The sequence below is a fragment of the Pimephales promelas genome, chromosome 22, assembly GCF_988280905.1.
Source record: "Pimephales promelas chromosome 22, fPimPro1.hap1.1, whole genome shotgun sequence".
Classification (NCBI taxonomy): Eukaryota; Metazoa; Chordata; class Actinopteri; order Cypriniformes; family Leuciscidae; genus Pimephales; species Pimephales promelas.
This window is the reverse complement of record NC_142790.1, coordinates 13765836-13780212: the sequence shown is the minus strand read 5'-3', so window position 1 is coordinate 13780212 and position 14377 is coordinate 13765836. Positions and strand designations below refer to the sequence as shown.

Sequence of the window (14377 nt, the reverse complement as noted above, 5' to 3'; positions counted from 1 at the left end):
AATGTTTTAAAAAAAAAAAAATTAAAAAATGTTTTTTCTTTCTGGAATCAATGATAAATACATGTCTGACCGTTGGAACAAACCAAAAAAAAACAAGAAAAATCGCATTCATGATGATTTATGGTGATTTTATTTGCGTTAGACCTGTGTCTACTACATTGACGCTGATGCATTAAAGTGGAGGGGCTCCCCTGTTTCAAGATGGCGGCTCTATTGACGCATTCGTTCTAATGAACTGCCGTATCCAAGGTGAGGTCTAGTGTATATGTCTATGGAGTCCTCCGACTACTCTCGTACCGCTCTCGCGGTACTTTGATGGCATACATCACAGTCACGTGGAGTCAGCGCTGCATCAAGTCGGACAAAATTTCTAACCGGCATGCCCTGTTTCAGGTCAGCCGCCGATCGGTCTGCGCAGAGCTGCATGAAGTCGAACAAGCCTACTGCAACAAAGACACCCAAGTGCAATACAAGACAGGACAGACACGTGACACTGTGTCATCCAAGATATCCATCTCATTCTTTCTTTCAGTCGAAAAGAAATTAAGGTTTTTCACGAAAACATTCCAGGATTTTTCTCCATATAATGCACTTTACTGGTAACCAAACGGTTCAAGGTCCAAAAGACAGTTTCAGTGCAAACTGCAAACTGTTCAAAGGGCTTTAAATGATTCCAGACGATGAATAAGGGTCTTATCAAGCAAAACGATCGCTCATTAAAAAAAAAAAAAAGTATACGTTTTATAAGCTCAAATGCTCGCCTTGCTCAGTTCATGACTCTCCTGTTCGAACTCTTTTCTAATCTTTTTTCAAGTCATTTGGTTCATTCAACGAATGAAATGAACGAATTGACTTGGAAAAAGATTACTTCAGTTTTATGAACGAGTTCGAACAGGAGAGTCACACAGAACAGAACAAGGCGACCCTTTAACACGCTTAGAAAAGCGCAACGTTTTATTTTGTGTCACCATTCTTGGTCGAGTTACACTAACTAAATAGGGAAAACGTGGAGGTGTTTGGTCGCTTCTCTGCTTGGTCCATATTGAATGAACTGGGCTAGTTCAGTGCAATCAAAGTGTCTCACGTGCCAGAGCGATTGAGGTATGCATCAACTCGTTTTAGTTAAGAGAATAACATAGTTTAATATGAAAAATTCGTGGAGTATACCTTTAACGCATTAGGTCAGTAGGCGGTTGTTCCAACCAGCCCGTTCTCATCCCAAGACGTCATATAACTGATGCTTTTGACCATATGTCAACATCCGACACTTTAGGTACCAGTGTTGTAGTACTCGAGACTCAGACTCGTCTCGGACTCGGTCTCGAGACCATATTTTAATGGTCTTGGTCTTGTCATGGACTCGTGTGCATTTGGACTCGAAATTGACTCGTACTCGAACATTTTTTTTTTTGTAGGACTCGGACTTATTCCCGAGTCCACTCGAGTTCAATTAAAAATATTTTTCATGATTATTAATGTATGTTAATAAAATATTTCTTTAAATTGATTGAAACACCCAGTGATTGGTGAATTTCTAGTGCACAACTGCGCATGACAAATTGTAATAAAATTACTTTTAACACCACCTACTATGTGGCCTTTTTACCCTAAACTGATCATATTTTTTAAACTCTAAGTAAATTCAGTATAAAAAAAAGGATTTCTCTAAGTAAATAAAAGTAAATTAGGTAATCAACCCTCACTGGTCTCGGTCTCGACTCGGACTCGACTGTCTCTGGTCTCGGACTCGACTCAGACTCGACTCTCTATGGACTCGGTCTTGACTCGGACTCGACTCTCTCTGGTCTCGGTCTCGACTCGGACTCGAGTGAGGTGGTCTCGACTACAACACTGTTAGGTACCCTTTAACGTCAGTTAGATGACGCGATCTAATCATAACCTTACCCCAGACCTAAACCTAGCCGCGTCATCTAACTGACGTTAAAGCGTACCCTAAAACGTCAGATGTTGACGTATGGTCAAAAGCGTCAGTTAGATGACGTCTTGGGATGAGAATGTGTTGATCCAACACATTCGACCACAAGTGTCTAACACCACGAAAGCAATCCGGTCAAATGCGTTTACGACTACTCCTGGAAGTGGTCAAAAGTGGACAAGCTCAAAATGTTTTAGACCCCATTTACACCTGTATTTAGCATCATCCATTTTTGATTGACGAATAGGATTTTATTGACGACCAGGTGTAAACAGGGGCTAAAAGTCCCATGGCACTTCTCGTAAAAGAGTAGGGATGTAACCGTGGTGTCTTGGTCAAATTCCCAATTGGCCCTCATCAATCATGTCCTACTGATAATCCCCATCCACTGAATTGGCTCTATCATTTTCTCTCCACCTAAACCGTAGGTGTGTGGTGAGCTTATTGGCGCCGATACACTGTCACATCATCCAAGGGGATGCTGATGGTGGTGTTGAGGAGAGACCCCATGTATGATTGTGAAGCACTATAAATGCCTCCATTCATTCATTAATTCAATTAATTTGGTGATAATCATGAGCTGGATAGACTATCCAGCTTATTGCATGGCTTGGCTACCAACCAAATACATAAACAAATGAACACGAAGTTGAAAATGGAGATCATGGAGACCATAATTGTATTCAACGAAATATATATGGTCTTAAAAACACATTTTAGACAGTATTGCTAACATTGTTTTAAAATTTATGTCTCAATCCAGATGGGCCTTGCCACTGGCACACAGTACTCGTTGTTTTACATCAAGCTACACCTATAAAACATCTTCTATTGCTACCTAAGGGGAACCTTTGAAATTGTTTTATCACCAAGTGATGTCATTTACAGTCAACAGATGATCATCATTAAGAGCTTTGAGCTGAGCAGTTCATTGAAAGATGCAATGCCTGGAATGCAGAAAATATTTTCTGGTATATTAATAAATTAAATGAAATTGAACCATTTTCAGCATTCAATCAGTCTTAATCAGAGACCTGGCCAACAGATACTCTAGAGGAAACTCTGGCGCAGAATGAGTCACTGAGGCCCGCAGCCCTACTGTAAATTACCCAATACCACTGGAGGAATGCTGATAGTAAAAATTCCAGAAAGCAGCTGGAATGATGAGAGAGTTAATATGACTTGGCCATATGTGGGCAAGATGGGAAATGAAGCATTCTGCTTTCACAGGCCCAAGGAAGGAGAATGTTCTGTTTCCCCTTGCTGCTGTTCAATATCAAAGCCCTTTGTCCCTCTTAAAGGATCTTTTCCTCCTCTCAGCTGTCATGGTTATTTGCTCTCATTGTGCTGGAAAGGTTTCAGGAATAGGTAAACATACTTATATGGTGATACTTTTGCAGCCAAGAGCTTTGAATGGGATTTTACTGAAAGTCAGAATACTTTGTGCTTGTACGCTACACTGAAATCAAGGATTTCCAAAGTGATCCAAACATCCCTCTTATCTAGTTGGCCTGTGAGGTTTTTTAAAGATACGTTAGCTTTCGATTTCGGTGTATGTCTTTCAATAAGAGACTTTCCAACTTTTATGAAAGACTAACGACGACATATAAGGGGTTAAAGATTGAACGAATAGCCTTGAGTCTTCAAGTAAAGTAATAATGAGCACTGTTTTAAAAGTTGGGGGGAAAGCACAATATTTCTTCTGTCCATGACGAATGATACTTGTATGACCATTTTGTCAGCATAACAATAATCATAAAAATTCCTGGTAACAGTTTGATATTCTTGCATTACGCTCCCACAGAAAACCTCTTTAGCTTTTACAATCTTTTAATAAATAAGTAATCGATGATTTGCACAGCAGTCATTTAAAAATAGTTTTCAGATCATAGCAAAAAAACGTTATTAATTTTAGACTGTGAACCTGTGTGGGATGCATTTGCATAGGATGCATGCTAACATCAATGCTATAACAGATGATGCATTTCTTCACACTAACTGTTGAACCTGTCCTTTTTATTCTGTTTTCCTGCATGATTACATCCAATTGATAGAAATTATAAACTATTGTTTAACAAAGTAAAAAAAAAAAGATGAATTTACTCAATTAAAGTGCCAACTGCAAACTTTTTTTTGTGCATGTGTCTACATGCAAAAAGTTTTTACTAGCGTTTATGCTAAATAAAACTGATCAAGATGTACAGTACTTAAACTAAAAGAATCTAGATTTAGCGAAAAAGTGAACTACTGTTCACCCATCCCATAATCTTGCAATCAAGTTTTCCATCTGAAACTATAAAAGACATGTGTTTGCCTAGACTAACCCCCATTTCCCTCCTGTGCACCTTCTCATTACATGCTTTATAACAGCCTGTGTAAAGTCAAACCACTTGTCGGCCTTCAGTGGTTTTAGATGACCGTGTCACTGCGACTCGAACACTCTATTTGGGGAGGGCAAATAGGAGTACAGTCTTGACACGGCTGGATTATCACCGGGACAAGACCTTTAAAGAGGAGGGCTGGTCAAACAACAGAGGAGGAGAGGAAGTAGACTCAACATGAGTGGAGCAAGGGGTAATTAGAGCCATAAATATTAACCCACACAGACACACACAGTTCCACAGCCAAACACACTTTTGCCAACATACACACCAAATAATGCGTTTCTTTCTTTGTGTGTGGAATTTTGTTTTGCTTTCTGTTAAAATACCTAAACATTTGTTCTAATTTTTATGATAAACCTCGCTAAATTTCAATTTTACTTTCAAAGTAATTTATCATTTTTAAATCATTTTAATTTTAAGAAACACTAGAAAATAGAGCTAGACCGATATATCGGCAGGCCGATATTATCGGCTGATATTATGCATTTTCTAAAATATCGGTATCTGCATTTATAATGGCCGATAAATGAAGATTTCAAAAATAAAATAAAAACGGACGAATCACGCAGCTTATAACTATAAGGCAATGCAGGGGCTAATTATTATTTTATTTATCAGAACTTTAATATATTTTGATGTTCCTCTGTTCTGTTGTGACAATAGAAACAAGTTTCTTTTTAACATGCATTATCATATTATTTTAGTTAAAACTCATAAATAACTCATGTTAGGGAAATCTGTCAATATTTTGTTGTGCGTTTCTGAAATAATGATAATAATATCGGCCGATATATCGGAATATCGGATTTTAAAATCAACAAATATTTGTATCGATATCGGCCTTCAAAATCCTTTATCGGTCTGGCTCTACTAGAAAATGTATACTGTAAATCCTGCAACTGGTTGGTTTAAAAATCCAGCATTATGTTAACTGCAAGGGGAAAAGGGAATGGAAACTATCTCAGGTGTTTAGAGGAAGATCATGACATACATGGACGGAAATGTTGCATGTTCATTCCGCTTTTAAGAAGCTTTATTACACTGATCTGTCTAAAAATGGAAGAGGATGAGAAAGGGTGGACTCCCAGAACCAGTCACAGCCCTCTGGAGCACATCATATGGTGTTTGGAAAGAGTTAGTGCAGTAAATTAAACTCAGTGAGGAATCCTTGCAGTATTCACATCCAGGAGTGTGACATGTTCTTACTGATACATATATTAAAAAGAAACAGAGGAAACAACTGCCAGAATAGTGTGTGTGCAAACCAGCCATGAAATTGCACAAAACCCAAAGCTGTTCATAATGTTAGCCAGGACTGCCACTATTAGGAAAGGTGGGAATGAATCTATGCATGTCATCCAGGGAATGTCCACAACTATTAAAGTAAGATTGATGTAGGATCCAGTTGTTGAAAATGTGGAATAGACTCCAAATCCATGAGAAGGGGAATGAGACCCTGCACCTGAACACACTGCAAAAAACACGACCTCTGTAGACAGCCCATGCTCAACAAATAGCGACAAAAACAAACTGGGGCAACCCGCTCCACGAAACAAAACAAACATTGTTCCGGCCAATAACCGACAAGAAGGGTTTGGAGGTGGGGTTAGTGCGCGTACAGGAGAGAGAAGCATGAAGAGGGAAGTTAGAATTATAACTCTTTACGTTTGATATGGCCGACACACGACCAAAGAGGCTATGTTCCGATGAGCAGATTGCAAAAATGCAAAGAAGAGGGAAAAGGAGAAGGAATAAGTCCCGAATTTACATTGGAAAATCCTTTGAAAGGCGGCGAGAACTCCGCCGACAGAAGGGCTTCCAATCCAACATTCAGGTAGCTCTGTTTTTGCTCGACAGATGGGTAAATGCAGTTTATTTTTTTTCTAAATTAACTTTCATGTTCGCCTAACAAACACAAGGATATAATCAGAACCATGCAGTCAGATCTACTTGTTCTTGTTGTTTACTATTTGTTATATACTGTTTTTATATAAAACATTTTTCAATATTCTTTTTAATGTTAATATTTTTATTGAAAATATTTTTCAATAAAAAGTTCAATAAATGTTCCTTTTTTAAAGCTACACTGTATGATTTTTACCCCTATCTAGCGGTGTAAAGATAAATGACCATCCAGTGAATATTAGTTTCTGTTCCTCTCAATTCCGATTTCGTTTTAACTCCAACGGTGGCCAATGTAGTCCAAGATTAACATGGCTTCCAGTTCGACCTCGTCCATGAGTGTTAACTCAAACGATAACGCGAAAGGCGAAGCTTGAATTAACGAGTATGTCCCTCATTGGCTAATGTACTACTCAAGATGGAGGGGCAACATGGCGACCGACACCAGAACCCCTTACCCGTATGTATTTTCAATGGCATATTATACACTCACGAGAATACTTTATTACTTGAACGAAGTAAATATACATTAATGAGCACACATATCTTTATAAGAACTAAGTGTTTTTAGCGAACAATAAACTACACAGTGTAGCTTTAAATTGAGATAACATTTGTTATCATTGTGTCATTTTTATGAAGTAAATTGAGGGAGCAAAAGCAGTATCGGCTCAAGAAAATCACCAGCTCATGTCGGTCATTGGCCCTTGGCTGATGAAAAAATATCGGTATTGGCACTAAAAAATCCATATCGGTCGACCCCTAGTACTGAGCCTTGTGGCACTCCATACTGAACTTGTGATCGATTGGATATCTCTTCGTTTACTACTACAATATAATAATGTTCAGATAAGTACTGTATGATTTAAACCAATCGAGTCTATTTAAAAGAATGTTGTGGTCAATGGTATCAAATGCATCACTAAGATTGAGTAACACTACTGATAGAAGGAAGATAAAAGCAAATCATTTGTGACTCTAATGAGAGCTGTCTCAGTGCTATGGTACGGCCTAAATCCTGACTGGAAATCCTTGCAGATACCATTTCTTTCTAAAAAGGAACATAGCTGTGTGGCTAGCCTTCTGAACTTGTCTGAACTTGTGACCCAGAGCTTTTCACCCAAACAAACTATGCAAAGGTCGTGTGTGTCATCTCTTGTTCAGACCAAGTTCTAATTTGAAAAGGAACATTGACAAACCTTATAATTAAATGACTACAGTTATATGAATACATCATTGTATATAGTTTAGCTAAAACAGGGTTCAAAGAAATGATAACGAAGGGGAAAAAAACGTAGAAATATTGTGAAAATAACTTCAAACATTTTGCCCACACATTAGTTCACCACAAGAAGTATACAACCATGTCCCTCTCTGAACTTTAACCAAAAAAAAAATATACGATCAATTTACAGCCAGGGGCCCCGGAAGTTATAGCTATATGGCCCTGATGGTAGCAATATGTTCTCAGATTGTAAGATTCTCAAATAGAGTGAATAAACATATGCTAAGCACATCAGCCAACGAGCATTTGAAAGCGAAAGTGACATGTGAAGGCCAAGTATGCGTCTTGTTCACGGCAGCGCCATCTTTGATTTTTAATGAGAATGAAAGCGAGGCTGTGAGGGATAGACTTGCATCTCTTCAATGGGCTGTACTGTGTTTTAATGTGTTTTCGGATTGTTCGGCTCATGAAACACTGGGAAAATATCTTTCCAAGAAATGTCAGTTGACAAAAAACTCCCGACAATGTAAGCTGTGGAAAATTGTAAGTAATCTTGCCGCTTTATTCAGCTTTTTACAGCGGATACCATTGGAAACACGGTAAGTCTATCCCTCACAGTATCACTTTCATACCTGTCATGGCGCTGCTCTGAATAAGGTCTATGGTAACCCAAATTGTCCTTAACCCATCCAAGTTAGTGCTGGAATCTAACCAGCAAACTTTGGGTTACCAGTCGGACTCGCTAACCATTAGGCGATGACTGCCCTTTGTGTCGTCACTTCCTGTTGGGTTCTTTCAACTCGATCTCCCACGCTGCATGGCTGCTATAACGTATATTTAAAAATTTGGCATATGGTTTAGAAATTGCTTGGGCTTATCTCCAACCATCTGCTCAACCGTCAATGTCATGGCTTATTGATTTTGGATGTGCTAGTGATAAACCAGCTGTGATGTTCTTCCAGAATAACAATCATTTCAACCACTACAGGGTTCTAGAGGTATGGAGACCAGCTGATTCTGAAGTGTTCAAAGAGAACAGAGAGCAGAGCCTCTTTAAACGTTTATTTATCATTCCTCTCTCGTTCAAGCCTAAAAAATGTGTGTTTCCTGTCAAAAAGGTTTCTCTGTAATGAGGTCATGGAATGAGGACATTAGGCTCTTAAAAACACTTCACAAATAAAATTGCATTTGATTTCATTTCCTTTTTGTCTATTTTATGAAATAACTAGGGTGTTGCACTGAAAAATAATTGCTAGCTTGAAATCGATTGTGGAAGGGTGGGGGTTTAAGTGGACTAAATGATTGGAGAAGTCTGGCATACATCACCAGACTTAACTTGCTTTTATCAGAAAATCAAGTTATGACGTTTTAAATAATAATTATGAAAAAAAAAATCAAATACCTGAGTAAATTAACTTACAAATTTTTCCTATTAAGCTGAAATGGGATAAAAATAACACACTTCATCTGATAAATCTTGTCTAAAAAAATTTGTTAAATAAGACGTTAAATAATTGACAAATATTGATAGCATGATAACTGTTTGGCAGAGCTCAATCGATTAAATGATTACTTTAAGATAAAATTATCCCAGAACAAAAGATTTGTCTTTTGGTTTTGCGAAGATACACAGAGCAAAATATCAAAAATCTCTCAGCACCAAAAGCGTCTCGCAGCTTTTCATCTCAGATAAAAAAAAGTAGACTCAGATTTAATCAAGCAGAAAAGATAATGCCATTCAAATGCCAAATAGGATGTTCATTTGTACAAAGCGGCACAGACTGACTGTGAGAAGTGCGCTACAAAATCTCGCTAATTGCATTAGGACATGCAGGTTGCTTTGTGGGACGGGTGGCGAAGCCAAAGGTCACTGGCAGCTTGTAACAAACGCCACGCCACATTACACCCAACAAGAGAAATAATCAGCCTCTTCACCAGGGCCAATTAGCAACCATACCTCTGATTGACTTTTACCAGCGTTGACATGGCAACACAAGCCAAGCTTCTGCATCTGTTTTGGTCTTGAAGACATAGCCCTTTTTAATTTGAATTAACATTTGTATAATTATATTAAAAAGACTGGCTATTGTATATAGGGCTTGAAGATTTCATTCCTTAATTATTATAAAACAGAGCCTGTCCATGATGATGATTGGACAGTACCACATTTCAACCTGAAATACATGAAATAGTAAGAGCTATGATAAAATAATGTTTTAATGTACATATATTCATATTTAATAACGTAATAATAATAATGGTTTCATTTTATTTGGATGGTCCCTTTAACACATTCAGTTGACTACACTCTCAGAAAAAAAAGGTACAAAAGCTGTCACTGGGGCTGTACCTTTTTAAAAGGTAAACTTTTGTCCATTTTAGGTGCTATATGTACATTTGAGGTGCTAATATGTATATTTTAAGTGTTAATATGTCCATTTTAGGTGCTAATATGTACATTTTAGGTGCTAATGTGTCCATTTCATGAGCTAATATGTCCATTTTAGGTGTTAATATGTACATTTTAGGTGCTAATATGACAATTTTAGGTGTTGATATGTACATTTCAGGTGATAATATGTACATTTTAGGTGCTAATGTGTACATTTTAGGTGGTAATATGTCAATTTTAGGTGTTAATGTCAATTTTAGGTGCTAATATGTACATTTTAGGTGCTAATATGTACATTTTAGGTGTTAATATGTACATTGTAGGTGTTAATATGCACATTTTAGGTGGTAATATGTACATTTTAGGTGGTAATATGTCAATTTTAGGTGTTAATATGTACATTTTAGGTGCTAATATGTCCATTTCATGAGCTAATATGTACATTTCAGGTGCTAATATGTACCACTAAGGTACCAATATGTAGTCTTTGGATACAAAAGTGTACCTTTTGAAAAGGTACAGCCCCAGTGAAAGCTTTTGTACCTTTTTTTCTGAGAGTGTGTATAAGTAACATTTCACCTACATCTCTAATAACTCTCACTAGATTGTTAGTAGGGTATTAGGCTTAGGGATAGAATAAGTTGACATGTAGTTGCAAAGTTACTTATAGTCTGTACTGTAGTTTGTATGTTGGAAGAGCATCACAATATAGAGTTGGCAGATATTAAGCAGACAGTCTACTCTAATGAGAGTTGACATGTAGTTGCAAAGTTACTTATAGTCAACAGAATGTTTAAAAGGGACCATCAAAATAAAGTGTTACCATAATAATTATTATTATTACTATATTTATATTTACGTAGCAACATTTTATTAAAGCTATGAGCCACTTGAGACTGCAGTATTGTAAATGTAGCCACAGCTGAGAGGGTCATGTTATATTTTATTATATACAGTATAGACTACTGTTCAAAAGTTTGGAGTTGGTTAGATTGTTTTTAACAGAATGCAATGCTGCATTTTATTTAATCACAAATACAGTAAAATCTCTAAAATAGTGAAATATAATTACAAGTTAAAATACAATTACAATACAAAAGTTATGATGGTGTAAATGTACTGTTGACCCAAAATTAGATTACTGTACATCAGCAAAAACTATCGAAAATAACTTGGTATGCTTAATAAACACCGTAATCTGAGGGTGATCTGAGGGTACCTGCCTAAATCTGGGTTCAGTGCAACCTATGGGTCATGAGATCAGATTTAAAAAAAAAAGTGCTAATAACTTCTGAAATATTTGTGAGACAATCATCATCTAATGGCCTGACTTCTTAACTGGGTATTTCATTAGTTTTTTCCTAGTTTAACTGCTTCTATTGCTCCCTTCATTTGTAAGTCGCTTTGGATAAAAGTGTCTGCTAAATGATCACATGTAAATGTAATTCCAGAATTTATCACATTTGAGAATCAGGAAACATTTGAGAAGATCAGGACTTTCTTTATCCAGTTTGAAATCCATATCACAGATTTCCAGTCCCACTGAATCACTCTAGAAGCTGAGAGGTCAATTATCTAGCAAGAGCTGCAATATCACTGGATGCGAACAGTGTCCCTTAGGAATTTGTGAAGATGGCAGTGTGAAAAAGGATTGCTTTACAATCCTAGGATTGCTGGTTTTCGATTGGGCATCAAGAACCCAGCCAAGTGCCAATCCCGAATTGGGCACAATGCCCAAGTATCTTTAGAGCCCTTACACATGAGGAATGATTGCAATGGTTAGTCATGTCGCATGCGATAAAGGGCCCTTCGTTGATCAGATTCAGCAGGGTTGCTGGGGAGGCTGCACAATTGTTGAATGAACGACTTTGTTCTGGCTGCTGACAAGGCAGAGATGGTGTGTGATAAGCCTGTAAGCCCAGCTCTGCGTGTTCAATAGGTCTGCTACTTCCTGCTAAATAATAGTGCTCTACTCTGTCCATTTATATGGACTAGTCAACCACTAATGAGTAAAACCTATGCAGTATTCCAAGAACAGTCTTTTTCATTCAAGGAATGAAAGGATACGCTGTTTCATATTTTTGTCAGCACAACTTTGAAAGCTCCAGACAGCTGAGAAACACAAGTCAAGTCATCTGTATTACTTGTGTAATATATTGAGTAAGCTTTCAGTCAGGAAAAAACTAGTCAAAAACTTAAACCATTTTTGTAAATAAGATCACAATTTCCTTAAACAATAAGCTCTATGATTTAAAAAGAATCAGAAAATTTGACAGGTCATTAGTAATGAAACTGCTGGCTTTTATAGTTGTTTTGCAGTGATACAGTACTTTTCATCTACGCATCACATCAACTGACTCTTAAAATCAAAGTGAAGTATAAAAGTTTATGGTATTACAGTACTAACATGACCAGCGGAAAGTCTTACATGAATTTCCTGTACTTTTCTTGTAAGGCCATCCAACCATCCAAAGGTCTATTACGGGAAAGCATGTGGTGTGTTTTATTATCTATAAAACAATGGTAATGGTGACATTCTAAAGAGGCAATAAAATAAATGCAAACAGGAAGTGGTTTTGGCAGCTAAAGAAATCAGTTCATTTGTCTTTGATCTCGCCGGCACATAAATTGCTCATAGGGCAAATAGGCCTATAGTAAATTAATATTCTGCTCTGTTAAATTGGGTAAGTCTAAATTAAATCAATGAGATTGTTGGGCAATAATTATATCCAGCAAACACAAAATGTTTCCCTAACGTTCCCATATGGTTCCTATTTGGTTATTTTTGGGGGAGCCAAATAAGAACGTTCTGGACACGTTCCCTGTAGGTTATTTTTAGGTTCTCCTAAAAGGAATGTTCCCAGAACGCTCCCCTAACCTTAGGCCACGTTTACATAAAGCCGTTTATTTAGCAAAACAAATATTTTCCCCCTCTCCGTTTTCAAAAATAACATCGTTTACACACCCGCATAAATACGCCGTCGAGCGCCATCATAACTATGCCAAACCTATTGGCGGCAGTGTAGGGGTTAAGGATAAAGCCAATCAAGCCAATCAGAATCCTCAGAAACGACATCTTAGGAAATAGTCTCGATAAGTCAAACCACGAACGTCGTGCTGAGTGAGCTGAACTGTATGAAGTTCAACGAACTTCTCAACTGTATTTATTTGTGATTTATGAACGGCGTTCGGGGATCGACTTATCGAGACTATTTCCTAAGATGGCTCCTGTCTGTATACGCGAAGTGAACTGTCTTCATAAAGTATCTTCTTATTAAATGGTCTGTACACTTAAAAAGTTCTCAATGCTTCGTCAATTGCAGCCTTGTTAGTGGTATAAACTAGCGATTTCTTTTTACTTTGTCAATGCCCCCATTACTAGCATTATACGCTAAACAGTTTTTAGAGATAAAACTCTTTACATTCGATTATCATGAAAACAAATCTCAGAGAACGATTGACTAGGTACCAATGTTTTATTAGACCAAAGGTTCAATGTTCGCCGGAGTTCTCCTTTAAGGGAAACGTTCTATTTATGTTAAGAGAACTTTCCTGGGGAACCAATAGGGAACGTTCTGGGAACAGTCCCAGAACCTAAAATTGTTAGCTGGGTATGACGGTCACCCAACATACATACTAACTACACTTAGTTTTCCACTAAGAAACAAACATTGTTATTATATTATGTTTTGATTGATACTGTGAAGCTGCTTTGATGCTATCTATATTGTGAAAAGCACTATATAAATATACTTGACTTGACTCAACCAATCACATGGCAGATGCTTCAATACATTTAGGAGTGTGGTCCTGGTCAAGACTCTAAAAAATGAACTCTAAAATTAATGTCAGAATGGGAAAGAAAGGTGATTTAAGCAATTTTGAGAGTGGCATGCTTGTTGGTGCCAGACCCGCCGGTCTGAGTATTTCACAATCTGCTCAGTTACTGGGATTTTCTCAACCATTTCTAGGGTTTAAAAATAATGGTGTGAAAAGGGAAACACATCCAGTGTGATGGCGTACCACTCATAGCTGGGACGTATTGGTTTACTTCTTTGACAAGCTATCAAATGCAAAGAAACTTGAATTGTACCTTTTTTTGCGGTGGATGAGATGGAATTCCAGCAGGTAGGTAAGTAGGTTGGTAAGCTGAGCAAGGCAGGCAGCTGGCAGTTTTGTATGTTGGTAGTATCAGACAAAGGATGGATTCCAGTAATCCAACAAACGATTGGTAGTTGATTGAAGAAAGGTGGTTAAAAGGCACAACTTAAATGTCAAAACTAATGTCCAAGTAGTGTTCAATTGTAATTCAATAGCGTTTTGATAGAGTAAAGTAAAGAACTGTATGCTTGTACATTCCAACAGCTTCCTTGTTCTTTTCTTGTGTTTGAAAAAGTGAGAGGCGGCCATCTTTTTATTCAAACATTCTCACCAACTGTCAAAATAAAAGTCCCTACAAAATAAAGGATCCTAAATCTAACAAAACATTCCATTGCTCCAATAGCACACCAATTGAGATTAAACTAAACTCAAAATAG

The 14377-nt window shown here is 37.4% G+C and overlaps 1 protein-coding gene across 1 annotated transcript in view; it reads right to left on the bottom strand.

Moving 5' to 3' along the window:
• The window catches only part of LOC120476019 (progressive ankylosis protein homolog), a 230056-nt gene extending 215883 nt beyond the window's left edge, over positions 1–14173 (bottom strand). Inside the window, exon 1 of the mRNA XM_089125925.1 lies at positions 13933–14173. The gene's annotated coding sequence lies outside the window, so the exon portion shown is untranslated. The remainder of the gene's footprint in view (positions 1–13932) is intronic.
• Between the last annotated feature and the right edge of the window lie 204 nt (positions 14174–14377).